General features: G+C 36.5%; 2 long non-coding RNA genes across 3 annotated transcripts in view; one reads left to right on the plus strand and one right to left on the minus strand.

Annotated features, from left to right (window-relative positions):
• Window positions 1-21667, plus strand: part of LOC123615190 (uncharacterized) — a 202162-nt gene that overhangs the window by 21339 nt on the left and 159156 nt on the right. The window lies entirely within an intron of this gene.
• On the minus strand, window positions 14092-20737 carry LOC141576224 (uncharacterized). Its single transcript, XR_012504537.1, has 3 exons — window positions 20455-20737; window positions 19733-19811; window positions 14092-14225 (listed from the first exon to the last, which is right to left on the minus strand). It is a non-coding gene; the product is annotated as an uncharacterized LOC141576224 (long non-coding RNA).

Below are 21667 nucleotides of genomic sequence, written 5' to 3' on the forward strand. Positions count from 1 at the left end.
TCCTCTGGCTCAGGGTCTCTCACAAGGCAGCAGTCAAAGTGCTGCAACTGTGATTTTATCTCAAATATCTTTGGAGAATCTGCATTCAAGCTCATGTGGTTTTTGGAAGAGTTTATTTCCTTACGGGGTTGTTGGACTGATGTGGCCTCAGTTTCTTGTTGTCTGTCTGCCAAAGTCTAACTTCACTTCTTGCTGCGTGGCCTCTCTGTAGGACAGCTCACAACATAGGAGATTACTTCATCAAAGTCAGCAAGGGAGAGAGTCCACTAGCAAGAGAGTGGTTTTAATCTTACAAAATGTAATCATGGAAGCTAACATTCCTTTACCATATTCTGTTGGTTACACGCAAGCCACATGTTGTGCCCAGACTAAAGGAGAGGTGATGACAAAAGGAGTGACCACTGGGAGGTGGGAATTGCTAGGGGCCATTTTAGAGTCTGTCTTACCCAACTGGTGTCTGAAGTGCTGATAGCACTGGCCATTACCACCAGCAGAGCAGGGGGGTCCTACTTTCTCTTCATCCTCACCAGCATGTGTTATGGTCTGTCGTTTTGATCATAGCCAGTCTAGTGGGGGTGAAGTGGTATCTCACTGTGCCCTTAATTGCATTTCCTTAATAACTAACAATCTTGGCTGTATGTTCATGTGCTTATTTGCCATTATATCTTCTCCGATGAAATGTATATTCAACTCTTCTATTTTTTAATTGCACTATTTATCTTCCAATGATTTAGTAGTAAGAGTTTTTTACATATTCTGGATATGAGTTCTTCATTGGATATGTGATTTGCAAATATCATTCTCCCGGACTTGGTTTGTCTTTTCTTAATGTATTTTGAAGTGCAAAATTTTTCAGTTTCAGTGAAATTCACTCATCAGTAGTCCTTTTGTGGATCATGTTTTGGTGTCATATCTAAGAATTCTTTGCGTAATATTTATAGGCTCTCAAGTATTTTTCTGGGATTTTTTCTTGTAATCATTTCATAGTTTTAGCTCTTACATTTAGGTGTATAACATTTTGGTTCAGTGTTTGTGTATGATAAATGTAAAGGTCTAAATTCATTCCTGATATTGCTAATTCATGTCTACTTTTTTTTCTGTGTCAGTCTATCTAAAATTGTGTTAATTATGTTTTTCAAGGAAAATTGGTTTCCTTGATTTATATATATATATATATATGTGTGTGTGTGTGTGTATATATTTATTTATTGAAGTATAGTCAGTTTGTGTCAGTTTCTGGTGTATAGCATAATGCTTCAATCATACATGGACATACATATATTCATTTTCATTTTCTTTCTCAGCACGTTACTACAAGATATTGAACATAGTTCCCTGTGCTATATAGTATTAACTTGTTGTTTATCTATTTTGTATATATTAGTACCTGCAAATCTTGAATTCCCAATTCATCCCTTCCCCTACAAGTAACCATAAGTTTGTTTTCTATGTCTGTGAGTCTGTTTCTGTTTTGTAAATACGTTTGTCTTTTTTTTTTTTTTTTTTTTTTTTTAAGATTCCACATATAAGTGGTGTAAATTCGTATTTTTCTTTTTCTGGCTTACTTCACTTAGAATGACAATCTCCAGATCCATCCATATTGCTGCAAATGGCGTTATTTTTTTGTGGCTGAGTAGTATCCCATTGTATAAATATACCACAACTTCTTTATCCAGTCATCTGTCAATGGACATTTAGGTTGTTTCCATGTCTTGGCTATTGTATATAGTGCTGCTATGAACATAGGGGTGTATGTATCTTTTTGAATTAAGGTTCTCTCTGGATATATGCCCAGGAGTGGGATTGCTGGGTCATATGGTAAGTCTGGTTTTAGTCTTTTGAGTAATCTCCATACTGTTTTCTATGATGGCTGCACCAAACTACATTCCCACCAACAGTGTGAGAAGGTTCTCTTTTCTCCACAGCCTCTCCAGCATTTATTGTTTGTGGACTTTTTGATGATGGCCATTATGACTGGTGTGAGGTGATATCTCATTGTAGTTTTGATTTGCATTTCTCTGATAATTAGCAATATTGAGCATTTTTTCATGTGCGTATTGGCCATTTGTATGTATTCATTGGAGAATTGCTTGTTTAGGTCTTCTGCCCATTTTTGGATTGTGTTATTTTTTATTATTAAGTTGTATGAGCTGTTTATACATTTTGTAAATTAAACCCTTGTCAGTCTCATCTTTTGCAAATACTTTTTCCCATTCTGTAGGTGGTCTTTTTGTTTTGCTTATGGTTTCCTCTGCTGTGCAAATGCTTATAAGTTTAATTAGGTCCCATTTGTTTATTTTAGCTTCTATTTCTATTGCCTGGGTAGACTACCCTAGGAGAACACAGTGCTGAGATTAATGTCAGAGAATGTTTTGCCTATGTTTTCATTTAGGAGGTTTATAGTGTCTTGTCTTATGTTTAAGTCTTGAAGCCATTTTGAGTTTATTTTTTGTGTGTAGTGTGAGGGAGTGTTCTGACTTCATTGATTTACATGCAGCTGTCCAGTTATCCCAACACCATTTGCTGAAGAGACTGTCTTTATACTCCATTGTATGTTCTTGCCTCCTTTGTCAAAGATTAACTGACCAAAAGTTTGTGGGTTCATTTCTGGGCTCTCTGTTCTGTTCTATTGATCCGTACGTCTGTTTTTGCACCAATGCCGTGTTGTGATGGCTGTAGCTCTGCAGTGTTGTCTGACATCTGGGAGGGTTATTTCTCCAGTTTCATTTGGTTTCCCTTGATTTTAAAAATCTGTTTTATGTTTAACCTATTTGGCCTCTAATCTTTATTGCTTCATTTTTCAATCTGCTTTGGGTTCAGTTCTATTGTTCATAGCTTCCTAAGGTAGTGTCTTAGGTCATTAACTTGTGATCATTCTACTTCCCTAAGACAGGCGTTTCTACATACTGCTCTCTAAGCACTGCTTCGGCTGCTTCTTGCAAATTTTTATCAGTTGTGTTTTCATTTTAATGCCAAAATACTTTCTAATTATACTTGTGGCTTCATCTTTGAGCCTTGTATTGTTTAGAATTGTTTAATTTCCAAATATTTAGAGATTTCCCAAAATTGTCTATATTGCTTATTTCTAATTCTCTTGTGACTGAAGAATGTGCTTTGGATTATTTCAGTTACTTTAAATTTACTGAGACTTGTATTATGGACTCTCATATGGTCTGTCACAGAGAAAGTTCCATGTTCACTTGAAAAGAATATGTGTTTTGCTCTTACTGGGTGGAGTGTTCTATGGATTTCAGTTTGTTCAAGTTGGCTGATAGTGTTTCTCAACTCTTCTTTATCCTTATTAATTTTCTGTCTTCCTTTTCTATCAGTTATTTAGACTCAGGTATTAATGTCTCCAACTATTGTTGGATCAACTATTTTTTAATTTCAATTATGTCATTGTTTTCTTTGAAACTCAACCTTAGGATTAAAGAGTCAATTATGTTGATGATAATTTATTTATTTATTTATTATTTCAATTTTATTTATTTTTTTAAACATTTTTTATTGATTTATAATCATTTTACAATGTGTCAAATTCCAGTGTAGAGCACAATTTTTCAGTTATACATGAACATATATATATTCATTGTCACATTTTTTTCTCTGTGAGCTACCGTAAGTGTGTCATTTTTATTTAATGTATTTTTGAGTTCCTTATTAGGCACATAAGTATTCATATTATGTTTCCCTAATGAAATACTACTGTCATTCTGAAATGGCTATCTTTGTCTCTAGTAGTAATTTTTTTTTATCAGGAGTTAATTTTGTCTATTAGCATGGCATTCCAGCTGTTATAGTACATTTTGCATTGTATGTTTTTTGCCATCCCTTTACTTCCAACCTATTTGACAAAATCCACAACCCATTCATGGTAAAAATACTGAAATTAGGAATGGAAGGTAACTTCCTCAACCTGATAAAGGACATCTATGAAAAAAAAAACACACTGAATGTCACCCCTAATTAAACACTAAATGCTTTCCTCTAAGACCAGGAACAAGCCAAGAATGCTTGCACTCAACATTACTGTTCAACATCGTACTAGAGAGTCCAGGTAGGGCAATTAGATTTTAAAAAAAGAAATTAAATGGATCTAGATTGGAAAGGAAGAAATAAAACTATCTCTATATGCAGATGATATAATTGTGTATATAGTTATTCTTTGAGATTTTCTAAAAAATGTTAGAACTAATAAAGTTCAGCAAGTCTGCAGGACACACGATCAATATACAAAATTTACAGTATTTATCTAAGTTGTCAGAACATTGCACAACGATATTAAGAAAACAATACAATTCCATTTACAATAGCGTCAGGAATAAAATAGGAATACATTTAACAGAAGTGTATGTAAAACCTATACTCTTAAAAACTACAAAATATTGCTGGAAGAAATTTCAGAAGATCAAAATAATTGGGAAAATATGTTACTAAAACTTAATTGTGTTAGGAAGAAAAATACCCAAATTGAACTATAGATTCCATATAATTCCTATCAGAATCTCAGCTGACTTTTTTATATATAATAACCAGCTAATTCTAAAAATTCATAGGGAATTACCACAGACTCAAAATAGCCCAAATGATCTTAATGAAGGAAAACAAAGTTGGAATATTCATACTTGGCAATTTCAAAGCTTACTATGAAGCAACACTGTGGTATTGGCCTAAGGATATAGATTGATTAAATAGAATTGAGAGTCCAGAAATAAACCAAACATCTAAAGTCAACTGTTTTTCAATGAGGGTCCTCAAACCATTTAATAGATAATGGAAAATATTTTCAAAAAATGGTGCTGGATAACTGGGTATCCACATGCCAAAAAAAACAAAAAAACAAAAAACAAACAAAACTTAGTTGTAAATTTTCTTGACATTGGATTTGAGCCTGGATTCTTAAATGTGACATCAAAAGCAGTGGAAACAAAATTGATAAATCAGACTTCATCAAAATTTAAACTTTTCTGCTTAAAGACACTATCAAGAACAACCCACAGAGGGGAGAAATTAATTACAAATTACGTATCTGAAAAGCATTTACTCTAGACTATACAAAGACCTCACACAACTCAATAATAATAATAAAAACAATTTAAAAATAGTCCAGGTTTCTGAGTAGGCATTTTACTGAAGAAGGTATTCAAATGGGCAGCATGAACATGAAGACATTTTTGACATCATTAGCCATCAGGGAAATGCAAGTAAAAACTACAGTGAACCGGAAGTTGACACAACATTGTAAACTGACTATAACTCAAAACCCCCCCCAAAACAAAAAACACAATGAGATACCAATTCATAACACACTAAGGTGGCTAGAATCAAAAAGTCAGATGAGAAAAAGTGTTGAAGATGTGAAGAAACTGGAACCCTCATAAAATGCTAGTGGGGAAGCAAAATGGTATAACCACTTTGGAAAGAAGTCTGGGAGTTCCTCAAGCAGTTTAACGTAGAGTTCTAGCAACTACACTCCTAGGTATATACCCCAAAGCAGTGATTTTACACACAAAAACTTGTACGTGAATGTTTATAGTGGTACTACTCATAACAGCGAAAAGGTGGAATTAATTCTAATGTACATCAACTAATAAATAAAGAATGTTATATGTATACAATGGAATATTATTTGATCATAAAGGAATGAAGATTGCTTTGGCAATTCTGGGTCTTTTATGGTTCCACATAAATTTTAGGATTATTCTATTTTTGTGAAAAATGTCATGGGTTATTGGATGCAAAGTTGGAGGCGTAACTCTCCCAGATTTGGGACAACACTACAAAGCTACAGTATCAAAACAGGGTGGTATTGGCACAAAATCAGACATATGGATCAATGGAACAGAATAGAGAGCCCAGAAATAAACCCACACATCTATAGTCAATTAATCTTTGACAAAGTAGGCAAGAATATACAATGGAGAAAAGACAAGTCTCTTCAGCAAAAGGTGCTGGGAAAAATGGACAGCTGCATGCAGACTGATGAATTCAGAACCCACCTTCACACCATACATAAAAATAAACTCAAAATGACTTAAAGACTTAAATATAAGACATGACACCATAACTCCTAGAAGAGAACATAGGCAAAAATTCTGACATAAATGGCAGCAATATTTTCTTAGGTCATTCTCCCAAGGCAATAGAAACAAAAGCAAAAATAAACAAATAGGACCTAATTAAACTTACAAGCTTTTGCACAGCAAAGGAAACCGTAAGCAAAATGAAAACCTACAGACTGGGGAAAAACATTTGCAAATGATGTTACCAATAAGGGCTTAATTTCCAAAATATACAAACAGCTCATACAACTCAATAACAAAACAAATAAACCCAATTTAAAAATGGGCAGAAGACTTACATAGACATTTCTACAAATAAAACATACAGATGGCCAACAGGCACATGAAAAGATGCTCAACATTGCTAATTATTAGAGAAATGTAAATCGAAACTACAATGAGGTATCACCTCACACTGGTCAGAATGATCATTATTAAAATGTCTACAAATGATAAATGATGGAGAGGGTGTGGAGAAAAGGGAACCCTCCTATACTGTTGGTGGGAAAGTAAATCGGTGCAGTCATTATGGAAAACAGTATGGAGGTTCCTTTTAAAATGAAAAATAGACTTACCATATGACCCAGAAATCCCACTCCTGGGCATATATCCAGAGAAAACTAATTCAAAAAGATACATACTCCCCAATTTCATAGCAGCACTATTTACAATAGTCAAGACATGGAAGCAACCTGAATGACATATGACATTTGAATGGATAAAGAAGATGAATGGACATTGACATCTGAATGGATAAAGAAGATGTGGTACACATATACATATATATATATATATATATATACACACACACACACACACACACACAATGGAATATGACTCAGTCATAAAAAAGAATAAAATAATGCTATTTGCCACAACATGGGTGGATCTAGAGATCTTCATACTAAGTTAAATAAGTCAAATATCCATGATATCACTTATATGTGGAATCTCAAATATGATACAAATGAACTTATTTATAAAACAGGAACAGATTCACAGACATGAAAAAAAAAAACAACTTATGGTTACCAAAGAGGAAAGTGGCAAGGGGAGGGGATAAATTAGGAGTTTGAATTAGCAGATACAAACTACTATATATAAAATAGATAAACTAAAAGTTCGCAGTATATAGCATAGGGAACTATATTCAATATCCTGTAGTAACCTATAATAGAACAGAATATGAATAATATGTATACGTATTGCTGAATGAATCACTTTGCTGTACACCAGAAACTAACAACATTGTAAATCAACTATACTTCAATGAAATAAAATTTTTAAAAGGATTAAGAGATAAGTGGAACAACATGGATGCTTTCCCCTAAATTAAATATGAATGAACCTTGAAAAAACTATGCCAAGTGTAAAAGTCAGTTGTTTAAAAAAAAAAATTAGGATTCCATTTAAATGAAATATCCAGAATAGGCAAATCTATAGATAGGGAAAGTAGGTGAGCCATTGCTTGGGACTGGAGAGTGGAATAGGGAGTGAGGGGCGATACCTAAATGATACAACATTTCTTTTTGAGGTAATCAAAATGTTTAAAAAATGACTGTGGTGATGGTCACACAGATTTGTAAATCATCTATTAAAACCCACTGAATTGTACATGTTAAATGAGTGAATTACATTGGATGTACACTATATCTCAGTAAAGCTGTTAAGAAGTTTTTATATATGGTTTCCTTAATTCTTTGAATATAATAATAGTTACCTTAAAGTCTTCATCTGCTAAGCCCAACATTTGTATCCACATTTTCATTTTATCTGCATGTCTCTCATAATTCTGATTGAAAAACTGAATGTTTTTGATAATATAGCACTTTGGGATTCTATTTAAATTTTTTATTTACTTGCTTGGACTCAATCTGTATAGTCTGTTTTACCCTCAGTATGCATCTGTTAATGTCTCTGCTCAAAAAAAGTTTCTTTTTCTGCCATAAAACCTAGCTTCCCAGTGGTCTCTCCTGTGTTACCATAACTCAGCCAATGGTTCAACAGAGGTTGTACTTAAACACCTCGAGACAGTACCACTTCCAACCCTTGCATGGATTCTGCATGTGAGTTGGAGAATGGATTCAAATCCCAGGCTTTTGTTTTCCATTGAGTCCTTCTGTACTTTGTTTGCATGTGCACATGGCATTGGGTTCAGACAGGGTAGGTAGATGGCTAGGGTCCTCTCTTGCTTCTGCTGTGCAGGCACACGGCCTTGTACAAGAGCAAAGCTTTCCAGACCTCCAGGGATGTGTGGATACTTATCAAGGATCCCTGTGTCTATCCCATCCCTGAGACCTCCCTGTTGAATCTGACTAGCCTGTCATTCCGTTGTTTACCTCAACCAGAGCTGCAACCTCGGGTTAGCCGTTCCATCAGCTTTCCCTGTCTATCACTGAAATTGCTGCTGCTTATGACCATGTGCCTCTGTGTAGAGTTTTTCTACTTTCTGCTCCAAACCTAGTGAACCCCTCCTGGCGGTGAAGCTGCTGGTTCTCGTGGCTTGCCCTGCCGTTACTCAACTATTGCAGTCACCAACCTAGGACAGGGTTATCAGAGAAGCTTCAGGCAAGAAGGCTATATATAGACTGGCACTGTTTTTTGCCAGAGGTTTAGTAGTTCTTTCTTTGAATAGAGCTCTTCTATTTTCCCCAAGGCTTTCGTTGATTTCCAGGGTCTTGAAATGGTTGTGACAATTTTGTCCAGCTTTATTGTTGCTTTTGGGAGAAAGGATTTGCCAAGCTCCTTTCTTTGTTCTAATCACACTTGGTTGCCACAGTCTTGTAGAGAATGACTATACAAAAAGTTCTTTACTATTTCAACTTTTCAACTTGTAGCAGCACAGAGAGTAGACAGAAGTTTGGATTTCATTCCCTATTTTTACCCGGCCCCATCAGTCTCTAGAAGAGGAAGGAGGCCAATGCAGAGCTAAGGTATCCTCTACTTAGGCATTATTTACCTCTTCCACTACTGTGAAATTTCCACCCTCTTCACCAGGGTTTTGTAGTTTATTTTGAAGTGAATTCCTGGAATATAATTCCCTTTGGAGACACCCTCTTTTCAGATGGAAGTTACAGACAAATTTCAGAGTTTTATCAATGTGTTTTTGGGATCAACTTAAAAAACATCCCTGAGACAGCAAAGCACATTGTGTCAACAGGCAGCGCAGAGAAGGAACTAAGTCGTCCAGCAGTAAAGAGTTTTCCTGGCTGCATAATTTCCTTGGAAATCTTTCCCTTTCCCTCTCCAGTGGTACTTCAAACATTCTGTCTCATCTGGCTGTTACCTGTACGTCTGACTAAGGTTTGGAGCTTCTTGAGGAGTTGTCTTATTGCCCCTGTGTCCCTAGCACAGCTCCTTGAATAAAGACGATGCTCAGTGAACGTCTCCTTACAAACTCCTTGGAAATAGGAGAAACACCAACGAGGTCGGAACTTCTTTATCTTTATCAGAAGTTAATTTCTGTCACTTCCCTGGTTTCCACCAGCTAGAATAGTATTAACAAACAACTTGGTGCTGTTTATCAGCATTTAGCAAACAATATAATTTCAATTCTCAAGGAAATACACTTGTTTTCTAACTGTAATTCTGTGGCAGCATGGCACACACATTTAGTAAGATGTCCATTTTCCAGGAAAATTGAGCCTATCCAGTTTTTACTTGTCAATCTCTTGTCAAGAAAATGATAATGTTTTATTTTTTTAAATCATGGTAAAATAAGCTAAGTCCAAACAAAACGTAAAGGGCTGATGTTAATCCAATAGCAAAGACTCATAGCTACTGCTCTTCCATTTTTACTTCAGGGTGTGATTTACTTTACAATTTAAGGACTTACTAACTGAATATGAGAGGCAACAAACATATTCTATTTAGAATTATGCAAAATATAAGCCACAGGTTTGAGAGACAGCATGACTCACGCTGGTGGAGCCTGCATATTTACAAGGTCTCAGCTGTACCTTCTGTTACTCATCTCAGAGAAATTAAGGATGATTTGATTTCAATTTTTGGAAAGATCTATGTAACAAGGATGCCAATTACATATATTTTTCAATGCAAAATAGACAGGGAAAAAAAAATCACAACCACATTTTTCCATTCTTTAAGAAGGGACTTTAGATCATACCCAAGGATTATTAGGCTGGCAAAGAAGATACTCTAAACTAATTTTGAAGGTCTGTTTTCTTAGAAACCTTGTTTTGAAGTATGAGATTGTTGTTAGACCGTAGTGCTTGAAATTTATAAGACCTTTTAGAGGGTAGCTTTACTGCTCTGAGCCTTAGTTTCCATGTAAACTGCGAATAATATTATATTTGAACAGTGCCTTATCTTTTAGAAGGCACAAACTCCTGGGGTTGCCAAAGTAACTTGAACTTGGAGCCTTCTCTAAAATTTTTTCCTCTGATCACCAGGTTTATATGATTCTTCCATCTATTGTGAATAACTTCACCTTCAACATCCACTTCTCTGACAAATACTGGTACTGAACATTAAGTGAATTTCTTTGTAAAGGAATTATAGGGGAGGAAAAATTTTCTGGTGGACGGCTAGCTGCCAAACCAGGGAAACCCAGGTGATAGATGCTTACATCGCTCATCGTCTTAGGGGAGTAGCCCTGGTTTTTCACACAGCAGCTGGCCAGAGTTCCACGAGAGGATACAGAAATGTATAGGCGTCTTACGGCCTAGGCTTAGGATGGATATATAACAATTTTGCCACAACTAGTGAGGGCAAGTTACAAGGCAGCTCAAGTGCTAGGAAAATTAACCTTTTGATGAAACGATCTGCAAAATCACATTGCAAGGGGTGTGGATACAAGTTGGGGAGTAATTGCATCCATATTTTGCAAACTGTCACAAATAGTGATGATCTAAGAGCAGGAGAGCATGATACTTTCCCCATTTCCTAATTAAGGAGGTGAAGAATCTGTAATTACCATTGATTTTTTGCTTAGCATTTTTTTTTTTTTTTTTTTTTTTTTGCTGGCCAGATCTTGCCAAGTAAGTAACCATCAAATGCTTTGCCTTCTAATTTTTCACACTTCTGCTAAAAATTTTACTCCTTAACAAATTGAAATGTTGTAGATTTTGGGAAAAAACACTTTATATTCTTTGAAAGAAACTTATTCCCAGGGATAATCTCAGTTAATGATTCCAAAATATATATTTTAGGACATTATTTCCAAAAATCAAATTCATATCCATTAATATGCCTACATTGGTGCTTCAGGAAAAAGAGTTTTTTTTTTCTTTTCCTCCCTGAAATTTCTTCATTGCGTTCAAGTTCTGAAACTAGCATATTAATGTGATTTCAGAAATTGCTAAGACTATTGAACTTTTAGTGAAAAAGAAGATAAAATGATAGAAATTTAACCAGCGGAGTGTATTTTTTCCTCAGCGGAGGCTCCCAGAAGCCTCTGGCCTTTGAATTATTGCCACTTTGCTCTAGCTCTCCTGTATGCCACTTGGGAAATGGATCAAGCTCAGTAACACAACGTTTTTATTATTTCTCCTATAGATAGTTCATTAAAACTCATGTAGGCCCTGAGGGTATCAGTTGATACACCAAGTTACCCTTGCCTGAAAGAACTACAACCACATCCAATAGTTTCTGAATTGCAGCTAAGGTGTCCTGTGGTTTGGGACACTGCATTTTTAAGAGAAATTACAAAAACATTAAAATTCTTGTTCTTGCATTTTTGCTGTTGTCATCACTGTTTGCTATTCTGTGTAAAATTAATCTTTGGATTTGGCTAGTTACTGCTTTTCTCCAGTGGAAATGTTTAAATTTACAAGCACAAGAAATGTGTTTCTACAAATGCCCTAAGGCTTGATCCTTATTTCCCTACTATTGAGTTTTTGGTGCATGTTATTCACTTCCATAGCAATGAACTAAGTACCCCTAAAACATATCCCAAAAAATCCCACAGAAGGTTTTTGTCTGTAGCATCACATTTGCTAACACCCCCTCACTCATTAGCAATTTAGTATTTTCTGTTTGTGCTTCATAAGTAGATTCCATCAGCTTTTTTCACTGTTCAAACAATGGTTTCTAAACCAAAAATATCCTTGAAAGTATAAAAAGCCTATTGCTACTTTTTCACAGCAGAGAGAAAATGGTAATTATCATTGATGCAAGTTAAGACAATTTTTCTCCTAAAAAATAAATATACAATATAAAATTAAGGTTAAACTCTCTCATTTCCAAAAATAAAGGTTTCCAATCATTACATAAAGTATATATAAGGGCCATTTCTTTAAGTTTACAAAAAAATCATTGCAGATTTGAAAAAATATTAAAGAAGGAAAGCAAATTGTGTCTACCAACTCAAATGCTTCCAACTGTCAGAATTAAACAGCCATTTCTATTTTCTTATTCCCATATCAAAAGACAGGATTTTTTCCTTTTAGCTCTTCTAAAGGTTTATTTATGCTTTAGTCTTCTGTTTCTTACATCTCAGTGATCTGTTGGGGTTCACTGCCCAGAAAATAGGAAAACAAATACTGTTAGTGACCCTAGGCTCAATATTACAATAGTAGAAATAAAACATTTCAAAAAGAAAACTTTAAGTAAGCAGTTTAACTATGTTTGATACTAGCCTAGTGCTTGGTTTTTCTCTCAGTTTAGATGACCCCAGTGTACAGGAAGAAATGTACCGAGTAATCTCTATTTCAGGGACAAGCTACCCCAATGAAGGAAGGAAAAATACTATCCAGTGCACCAAGGCCTCAAAATACCCATAAAACACTTAATCTATTTTAAAAAGTAACTTCAGAAGTCTATACCTGTGTTCTTATTAGGGACACCAGATTGATGTGAAATTGTTCATCATCCCTGGTATCAGAGCAAGCTCAGTTCTCATTCGTTAATTTCCCCAGCTACAGAGGGTCAGTTTCTTTTTGTTGTTACTTATTCACTTGTGTATTCATGTATACATTAATTTATTCCAAAAACATGTGAAAATACTATGAGGGTATAAAGATATTTGAGACAAAGATTCAATCTCAAGGAGCTCTCAATTAATAAGAGATGGCATACTATACTGTAAGGATATGGCATAAAATAATAATACACACCATAATTTGGAAAGTTCATCAGAGAAGGATGGTGGGGTTATTGATGAGAAAGAGAATGAGGACTGGGGCTAATAGGCTCTCAGGTGAGCATGTGAAATGGACTGTCTGTTTGTATTTCCCCCCAGTTCATATGTTGACATCTTAATCTCAACATGGTATCAGGAGGTAATTAAGTCATGACAGTGGAGCCCTTGTGGGTGAGATTAGTGCCTTTATAAGAAGAGGTCAGCTAGCTCTCCTTCCACTATATGCACATGGTCAAGAAGGCAGCTACCTGCAGACCAGGAAGGGGCCAGTCACCAAGAACCTGACCACGCTGACACCCCGATCTCAGACTTCCAGCCTCCAGAACTGTGAGAAAAACAAAAAATGTCTGTTGCTTAAGCTACTCAGTTCAGGGTAATGAATACCTAAAAATGTGACTGGGTAATAGAAGCTGGAAGAAGTTGGAGTGCATGCTAGAAAGCTGAGATTGTTGTGAAGGGAATTTCAAAGGTTATTCTGCTGAGAGCTCAGAAAGGATAGAAGAGAGCTGTAGAGAAAGCTTCTGTCTTCTCGGACAGTGCATAATAATCATGTACGCAATGTTAGTAGAAATATGGACAATAAAGGCCATTCTGATGAGGTCTTGGATGGAGATGAAGAGCGTGCAGCTGCACAATGGAGAGAAGACTATCTTTGTTAGAAAGTGGCAAAGAAGTTGGCTGAACTGTGCTCCTGTCCTGGTGCTTCATGGAAGATAGAACTTGAGAGAGATAAAATTGGACATTTAGCTAGATTTCTATGCAAAGTGTTTTAGTGGCTTGGTTCCTTCTGACTGGTTATAGTAAAATGTGAGAAGAGAGAAATATTTGAAAATGGAATTATTAAGCAAAGGAGAACTAAAACTTAAAAGATATGGAAAAATCTCAGCCGATTCATATTAAAAACAAAATGCGGAAGCCTGTTACAAGAGGAGACGTGGGAAGGTGATCCCTCCTCTCCATCATGTTGAGGACATACTTTCCCTTCTGCAAACTAGGAAGAGAGCTCTCACCAGGAACCAAATTGGCCTATACCTTGGTCTTGGACTTCCCAGCCTCCAGAACTGTGAAGAAAAAAAAAGAAAATTGTTGAAGCCAATCACTCTATGGTATTCTGTTACAGCAACCCAAACTCAGATACTGCTCATGTGTGAGGTGAAAGATTGAACTGAGTATTCTCCAAGAGCCCTTAGAAATCTGCATTCTGGATCTGTACTCTGAGAATTTTTGTTTGAGAAAATGCAGTCAAGTAAAAGACTTGTTACCAACTCAAATGTGAGTTATTTACACTGTGCACAGAAGGGATGGAGGTAAAAACATATCAGTAAGGTAGCTGTTCTTCTACCACAGGTATGCACAGAATCTTATGTAGCCCAGAAGACAGTGTCCAACAGGCCTGGTACCCATGGAGAAGTCTCAGGGGATGTGGGCTTTTTACTAGGAGGAAAAGTAATATAAAGGCACTTTAGACAGAACAGTATTAAAAATGAAAATGTCCATCAAAAGATGACTAGATAAAGAAGTTGTGGTATGTTTCTATAATGGAATACTACTCAGCCATGAAAAAGAATAAAATGTCATTTGCAGCAACATGGTTGGACCTGGAGATCATCATTCTAAGTGAAGTAAGCTAGAAAGAGAAAGAAAAATACCATATGATATCACGCATGGGTGGAATCTAAAAAAAGAAGAAGAAAGAAAAAGGACACTAATGAACTCATCTACAAAACAGAAACAGACTTGCAGACATAGTAAACAATCTTATGATTACCAAGGGAAAGAGGGTGGGAAGGGATAAATTTGGGAGTTTGAGATTTGCAAATGTTAACTACTATATGTAAAAATAGATAAAAACAGGTTTCTTCTGTATAGCACAGGGAACTATATTCAATATCTTGTAATAACCTTTAATGAAAAAGAATATGAAAATGAATATATGTATGAATATGCATGACTGAGACATTATGCTGTATACCAGAAATTGACATATTGTAACTGACTATATTGTAATTCAAAAAATGAACAGAGACAGAAAAGTATGGTAGAGGTGGGAAGGAACAGAGTGTATTTACAGATTGGTAAATGTAACAGACACTTCTGGTGTTCTGGCTTGGTGCCCTCAGCATTCTATCCATATTCATGCTGGTGGCTCTTTATTGCGAGCATTTGTTCTGTTTGAAGGCTTCTGGCCCTAGATGTGTGCTCAGCCTGCAGGCTGGAAGTGTCAGAGAGTTAATGCATACTCAAAATATGCCTCAAAATATGACAGGCACAAACACCTCAGGGCCCTTGCCCTTTGGGTGGAATGACTTTTGAGGTATGCTCTACATAGTCACTGAGAGGCTCTGAAGGAATTGTGCACCTCTGAGCCCACACAATAATCACTTATTAGCATGCTCTGACTTTCTTCTCTTGACTCGCTCAGTTTCACCTCTCTACTGGTACTATCTGGAACCACCTTCCAAATTACTTCTCCATCTCATCCAAAGATCCTCTTCTGGGGACACCTAACCAATGGGAGTGAGTAATATGGCATAACAAGAATTTAGTCATTCTGAGAGTATAGCCAGATGTTCAAGGGCTTTGTTTGATATTCTAATGACTTTGAACTTTGTAAGTGATGAAAAGCCATTGGAGGCTTGTAAGGAGGAGAATAGTATAACAAGTTTGGTGTTTTAAAAGATAATTCTGGTAATAGTAGAAATCAAGAGTGATTACTTATATCTCTAACTATTGTGATAATTCTAGAAATGAACAGGGTCTAAAGATGAAAGTGATGACATTAAGAGAAGTCAGACTTACGAGACATTGCAGTAGGAGAAATAGCAAAATGTAAGTAGGCTAGGTTTGGGCAGAGATGCTTGGAGGGTAATACTTGAAGAAAAAATGATACTTTGATAGGTAATACTATGAGTCAAGACAAGGAACAGAGATGGTCTGGATTTACCTTTGCTTCTGTTTGAGACTGGCACACTGATGTTCATAGGGAAAAGTAGACTCTAAGAGGGAACTGACCAGCATCAGAAGAGCTGATCTTCTGACCAATACTCAGGAACTAAAACTGCCAGCCTTACAGTCAGCACAACTCTCTATTTCTGTTATTAGATATTAGAGATGCTGAGTTATGGAAGCCATCCAGAAATATGACAATAAAGGAAACTACAGAAGGAGTATACAAGTCCTTTCTTAAGAGAGCCACTGGAATGACTGCCTGCTTGGACACAGAATCCATTTTCTCACTTATTTCAGTGTTTGCCTGTGAGGCAGAGGAAGATGAGAACAATGGCAAGCTTGAGAAGAGCAGCTGCTACCTTATTCATTGTACAGATGGAGAAACTGGGGCACGGAGGTGACTCACTGGTTATCATTAGGACCCCACTTTTTGAGTGCTGGCTTGGTTTGTTACATATAGTAAGTGAAGTAAATAGGTGCAGATACCTGATTGTTTAAAATAGTAAGAGTAGATGGCTTGAAATTGGTTGCAGCATTAGAACAGCAAGAGAGAATAAGAGGCTCGTTTGGTGGAAACATTTCTACACTCATCTGACTCTGATAGATTTAGTAGACTGTGCCAGGTTGCTGGCAGATGAATTTGATCCAATGGCTTCAGGTTTCCTTTGATAAATAGCCATCCTTTGGCAGTCCGTATAGTCTCAACCCTTTTAAAAGTAAGTGTGTGAACCTTGTTGATTGGGTAAATTGAAATCAATAGTGGCCAGAGAGGCAGATTCACTGCATGACAGATCAATTCACAGTTCTCCATTGCAAATAGATAGGGACCACAGAGGGATGGAAATCTTACTCTATCCTGAGGACAGAAATTGTGTACAAATACTATTGCTTTGTAAAATGTGCTACACTCTTTGGCAAACATTTTTTCAGGGCCTTCTGGACTGTAGTATGTGTACTGTTGGCTAAGGGAGCTACAGAGTTAAAGTACTGTATTTATGCCAGTTGGAGATTGGTGCAAGAATGCTTGCGATAAGGTATGCTGGTAAGTATGGTGAATAGATACTTAGGGAGAAAGGCTTATTTTATGCATTCATCTAGAAATTCTGTTTGAGAAATTGAACGTCAAATTCAAAATTTTCTATGTGAAACCAAGTTCACAAGTATTGGCTCAACTTTACAGCTGTAACCTAAAGCAAAACCTATATATTCAATAAGCATTTATTGAGTGCCTGCTGATTTTAAAGCACCACACATGCTACTTCACTAGATACCAAAAATTCTTCACTAGATACCTGGTTCTTGACTTTGGGGAGTTCCTAACCTAGGTGATTTTTACAACTGCATAGCCAGTGCACTAGAATACAATGACACTGATCAAAGTGCTTTAGACTTACTCAGCTGAATGATCGATGAGAGAATATTCTGCTTCATATTTTTTACCTATAAACCAGTTAAGTGACCAAGTTTTCTTTGATCATATAAACATGTTTTCTTTAATTTGTGTTTTATATCTTTTCCATAAAAGCAATGGCCTTCTTGATTTTCCAAGTTATTAAAATAATGCCCCTAATCACCCAATTATATAAATCCTTTGCTTTGTATACAATTCCTTTATGATACTATGGTATCTCCAATTTTACTCAGCCTTCTGTTGCATTATGTCATCTTTCGTTTACCAGAGATACTGTACATCACCAATTAGGTGAGTTTATTTTGCTTCTTTTTCTGGTACTTGATGGAGGATAATACCTGGCTCAGTGGTCTAGTTTGAAACCCTGGGGTTTAGATTTCCTTAACTGTCCAACCCAAAGGGTTTTTCCTCCACATGGAGGGTCCTCGAAAGCACTAGTTATCCTAACCCCTTCTTTCTGGGTAATGACACTGAAGGATCAGAGCCTGTTCCTTGGACTGTGAAGTCAAATATTTCTCATAGAGCAGAAACAGTCTTTTGTAATTATAATTGATTTTCTTTAGGAAAATCTGTTCCTAACTTCTTGGGAAAATTAGGGATTGTGCACAAGTCAGTGTGTGCTCACATGCAGACCCACCTACAGATATTTTACTAGATGCTGGCTTAAGAATTTTGCTCCAACTTTCAGTGGAGGAATTCCTTGTCTTTCAACTCAGCAGTAAAATCTGAAGTATTTGTTTCTCATTATTGGTCACTGTTATGACCACATAAAACTGTGGTCATTTTATGAAAAAAGCCCTTCTCAATTCATTAATCCAGATCTGTATTTTAAAATTTTGACTCTTAAAACTAAGCCATCCTACTTGATTCAGTTAATAAACATGAGACCCTTGTGTAAAGTCCAGGAGTGCTCACAAAGGGGCAACATAAAGTACTGAATATGTGAAAATGTATAGATAGATTCATACATGAAGAAAAACTTGTGTTCTTATGTCACAAGAACTGATATCTGATATCATGGAAAAATTAGCTGCAGTAAGTTAAGTAACTAACCATATCGTGTTTCTTCAACTGAAAATGAAGAGAATAATTTAAATACCTACTTCATGGGGTTTTATAAGGAGTAAATAAAGTAAATCAAATTAACCACAGTACCAAACACACAACAGTCACTCAGTGATGGTCAGTTATTAATGTCACTATTTTTATTTTTTATATAATATTAGCATGCAAATAAGTTAGTAGTCCCAGAGTCCATTTTTATTTCTATTGCTGCTAACAAATTTCTCTGGAGAGAAGCTGATAGTCATTCAGAACTATTTCTATAGTCTCTTATACAGCCCAGATTTCCAAAACTTTAAATCAGTGTGACATGTAATCCCAGTCAGCTATATATTCTCTGCTTTTTCCTGGAAGATTCAGTTGCAAGTTCCTCACACTTGATTGTATATTTGTGGTGTGTGCTGTGCATCAGATAAAAATCTGTGAGCAATTGTAGCTAAACTTAGGACATTTCAATCTACTGGAAGACTACTACAGAATTAGAAGCAACCATAATACAAAGTGGAGTATGATCCGTGAGGTAAGAGTAGTGCAAAGTGCTTTGGAAGGTGAGGGGAGGGAGCCATCACATCAACTGGGGAAATCAGAAAACACATTAGAAGTGAGGTGGTATGTGAGTGGGTCCTTTAGGAACAGTTTAGATTTCAAATAGGAGCGGTTAGAGCTGGCATGAACATTTCAGGGGGAGAGAGGAGCATGAGAAAAGTAAAGCGTGGGCAGGTGCCAGGAAAGTTACAGAAAGTTTGTGGTCCAGTTTTGGCCTGCAGTCAGGGAGTTGGGAGCATGAGGATAAAAAGGTAGCTGAGAGAGCAGGTAGGAGAAATTGTTAAGTGCTGAGAAACCTGAACTTAATCCAGCAAGTAATGGGGAGCTTCTGAAAGAGTGAGAAAGATCCTTGATCAGAACAGTGAGATGGAGGGACCAAGGAGGCAGCTCAGGAGGCGTGGGAAGCCACGTATGTAAGATGCATAAAAGCGCTGAGGAAAGGTACTGCCAAGAAGGATGTAATGGGCCAGGGGTCAGGAGGGCCAAGTAAACTCATATGAATAAGGCAAAGAAGAGGTAGGGCCAAGGGATTTGAGCCTTCCTTCAGGACTGGGAGAAAAGCAACAACACTATCAGAACTAGGAAACTCTCAAAACATACCACCTTAGGATGTTTGCACTTCCCTCTGCCTAGAATGTTCTTCCTCCAGATATTCATATGGCTCACTCCCTTACCTACACTTAAAAAAAAAAAAAAAAGGAATGTTACTTTCGCAAGGAGGCCTACCTAAGCACACTATCTAAAATGGTAGCTGGCATTATCTCCTCTCTACCCCTCACCTCTGCCCAGCATTCCTTCTTCTTAGTTTCCTGATTAGTTCTTTTTCTTTATCCTACAAAATCTATCACCTTTTAACATCCTAAGTAACTTATTCATTATATTTATGTTTCTTTATCTTTCCCCTCCCGCAGTGTTTTATTTATGGGTGTATCCCAGGCATCTATGTTACTGACTGGGCCCTTGGACTCCTTAAACAATAGAAATTGATAAGAGGCTAGATGAGAATTTCAGGCAAGGGTCTATTGGGGTTCATGCTGTAGCACGAGGGAGTGACAGGAGGAAACATGTGCCCCTGCTCGCTCTCTGATGGGAGCTGCTGGGGTCTTTAAATGGGGTAACAACAGGGGTGGATCTGCGGGTTGGGTAGGGGGTGTAGCTTAGGTCATCAGTCCACCGCCTTGGTGGTACCCTATGCAGGAATCATGGGCAGCTCCCTGCTTCAGCTTGCAGCACCTCAGACATGGCAGTTTGTTGTGGCCTTTTTGTATCCTATTGCTCATAATTGCCCCAGCTTGTGCCCCTATGCAGTTATTTTTAGTCACCTATAGCTTCTTTGTGTCCTGTTGGCCAAGGAGATGTTTGTCCAGGTGCAAGCTCTTTGGTAGAGGATCCCAGGTCCCAGCCTATCTCACCTAGAAGACATAGGTGCTCAATAAATATTTACTGAATGCACAAGTACTGTATAAGAGTCTCTTAGAAGATAGATTTTTAACAAAACAAGCTATTTTTGATTCAAGACTGTTTGAACATATGTTTGTAGATGTTTTGGAGGTTCTTGAAAACCACTTGTTCATTAAAGCATCTTAAATGTTTTCCCTTACAGTCTTTCTTATACCATTTCAAAGATAAAGGTAAAATTTACCCAGGAAATGTAAAATATAACTTATGTTTAAATGTCTATGTTCGTAATTAGCAAAGTACATGCAAATGTATATTGTCATAATCAGAAGAGCATTTGTGAGTAAGGAAAAGCATTCCAGTTTGTGATATTCTAAATGATAGTCTTTCATTCCAGAAAATGAAGTTTTCACTCTGGTGAATGAGCATTATGAAAAATGACTTTGCTATAACTCAACTTCTAGAGACAATAAATTTAGGCCTAAAAGATACTATCTTTAAATTTCCTCACTGAACTGTAGATTCAATCAATTCCTGCAGAATGTCCTTAGTTTAGCCCTTCAGAAAAATGCAGTTCAAGGGCTGCTAGCATGATCTGTAGGAATGACAGAAATTTATGGGAAATTCAGGGAAAATGATATTACTGGGAAGAATTTCCTGGACAATTCTGCCAATAAGTTACCATTTAATTTATAATAAATTCATATAACATAATAGATATTTCTAGCTTGAACCAATTTCAGCTATAGCTGCTTTAGAAGGGAGTAATGTAGCCTCTACTTAGTTAAATAATTAATATCTAAGAACTGATTCTAGAACACTCAGAATTTAAAAAATGTATCCCCTTGAGCCTCATTGTAATCTCAAGGAGAGTGAAAAATTTAGGCATAAAAGTGAATGAAACCATGTTTACATTTTGAAAATGACATTATCACTTTTGGAATTAAGACTCTCTGGGATGCCATGAATCAGAACGGTCTAGGCCTTTTCCTAGAGAACTTAGATTTTCAAATGAGTAAAAACGGAGCAGACTGATGTCTAAACGAGTATCTTTATTTCTCCCTCCTGTTTCTAACTCTTGTTTAACTTATTTCCTTTGGCTCTCTGACATCATTAGTGATCAGTAAATGAAATATA

Source organism: Camelus bactrianus, chromosome 3, assembly GCF_048773025.1.
Source record: "Camelus bactrianus isolate YW-2024 breed Bactrian camel chromosome 3, ASM4877302v1, whole genome shotgun sequence".
NCBI lineage: Eukaryota > Metazoa > Chordata > Mammalia > Artiodactyla > Camelidae > Camelus > Camelus bactrianus.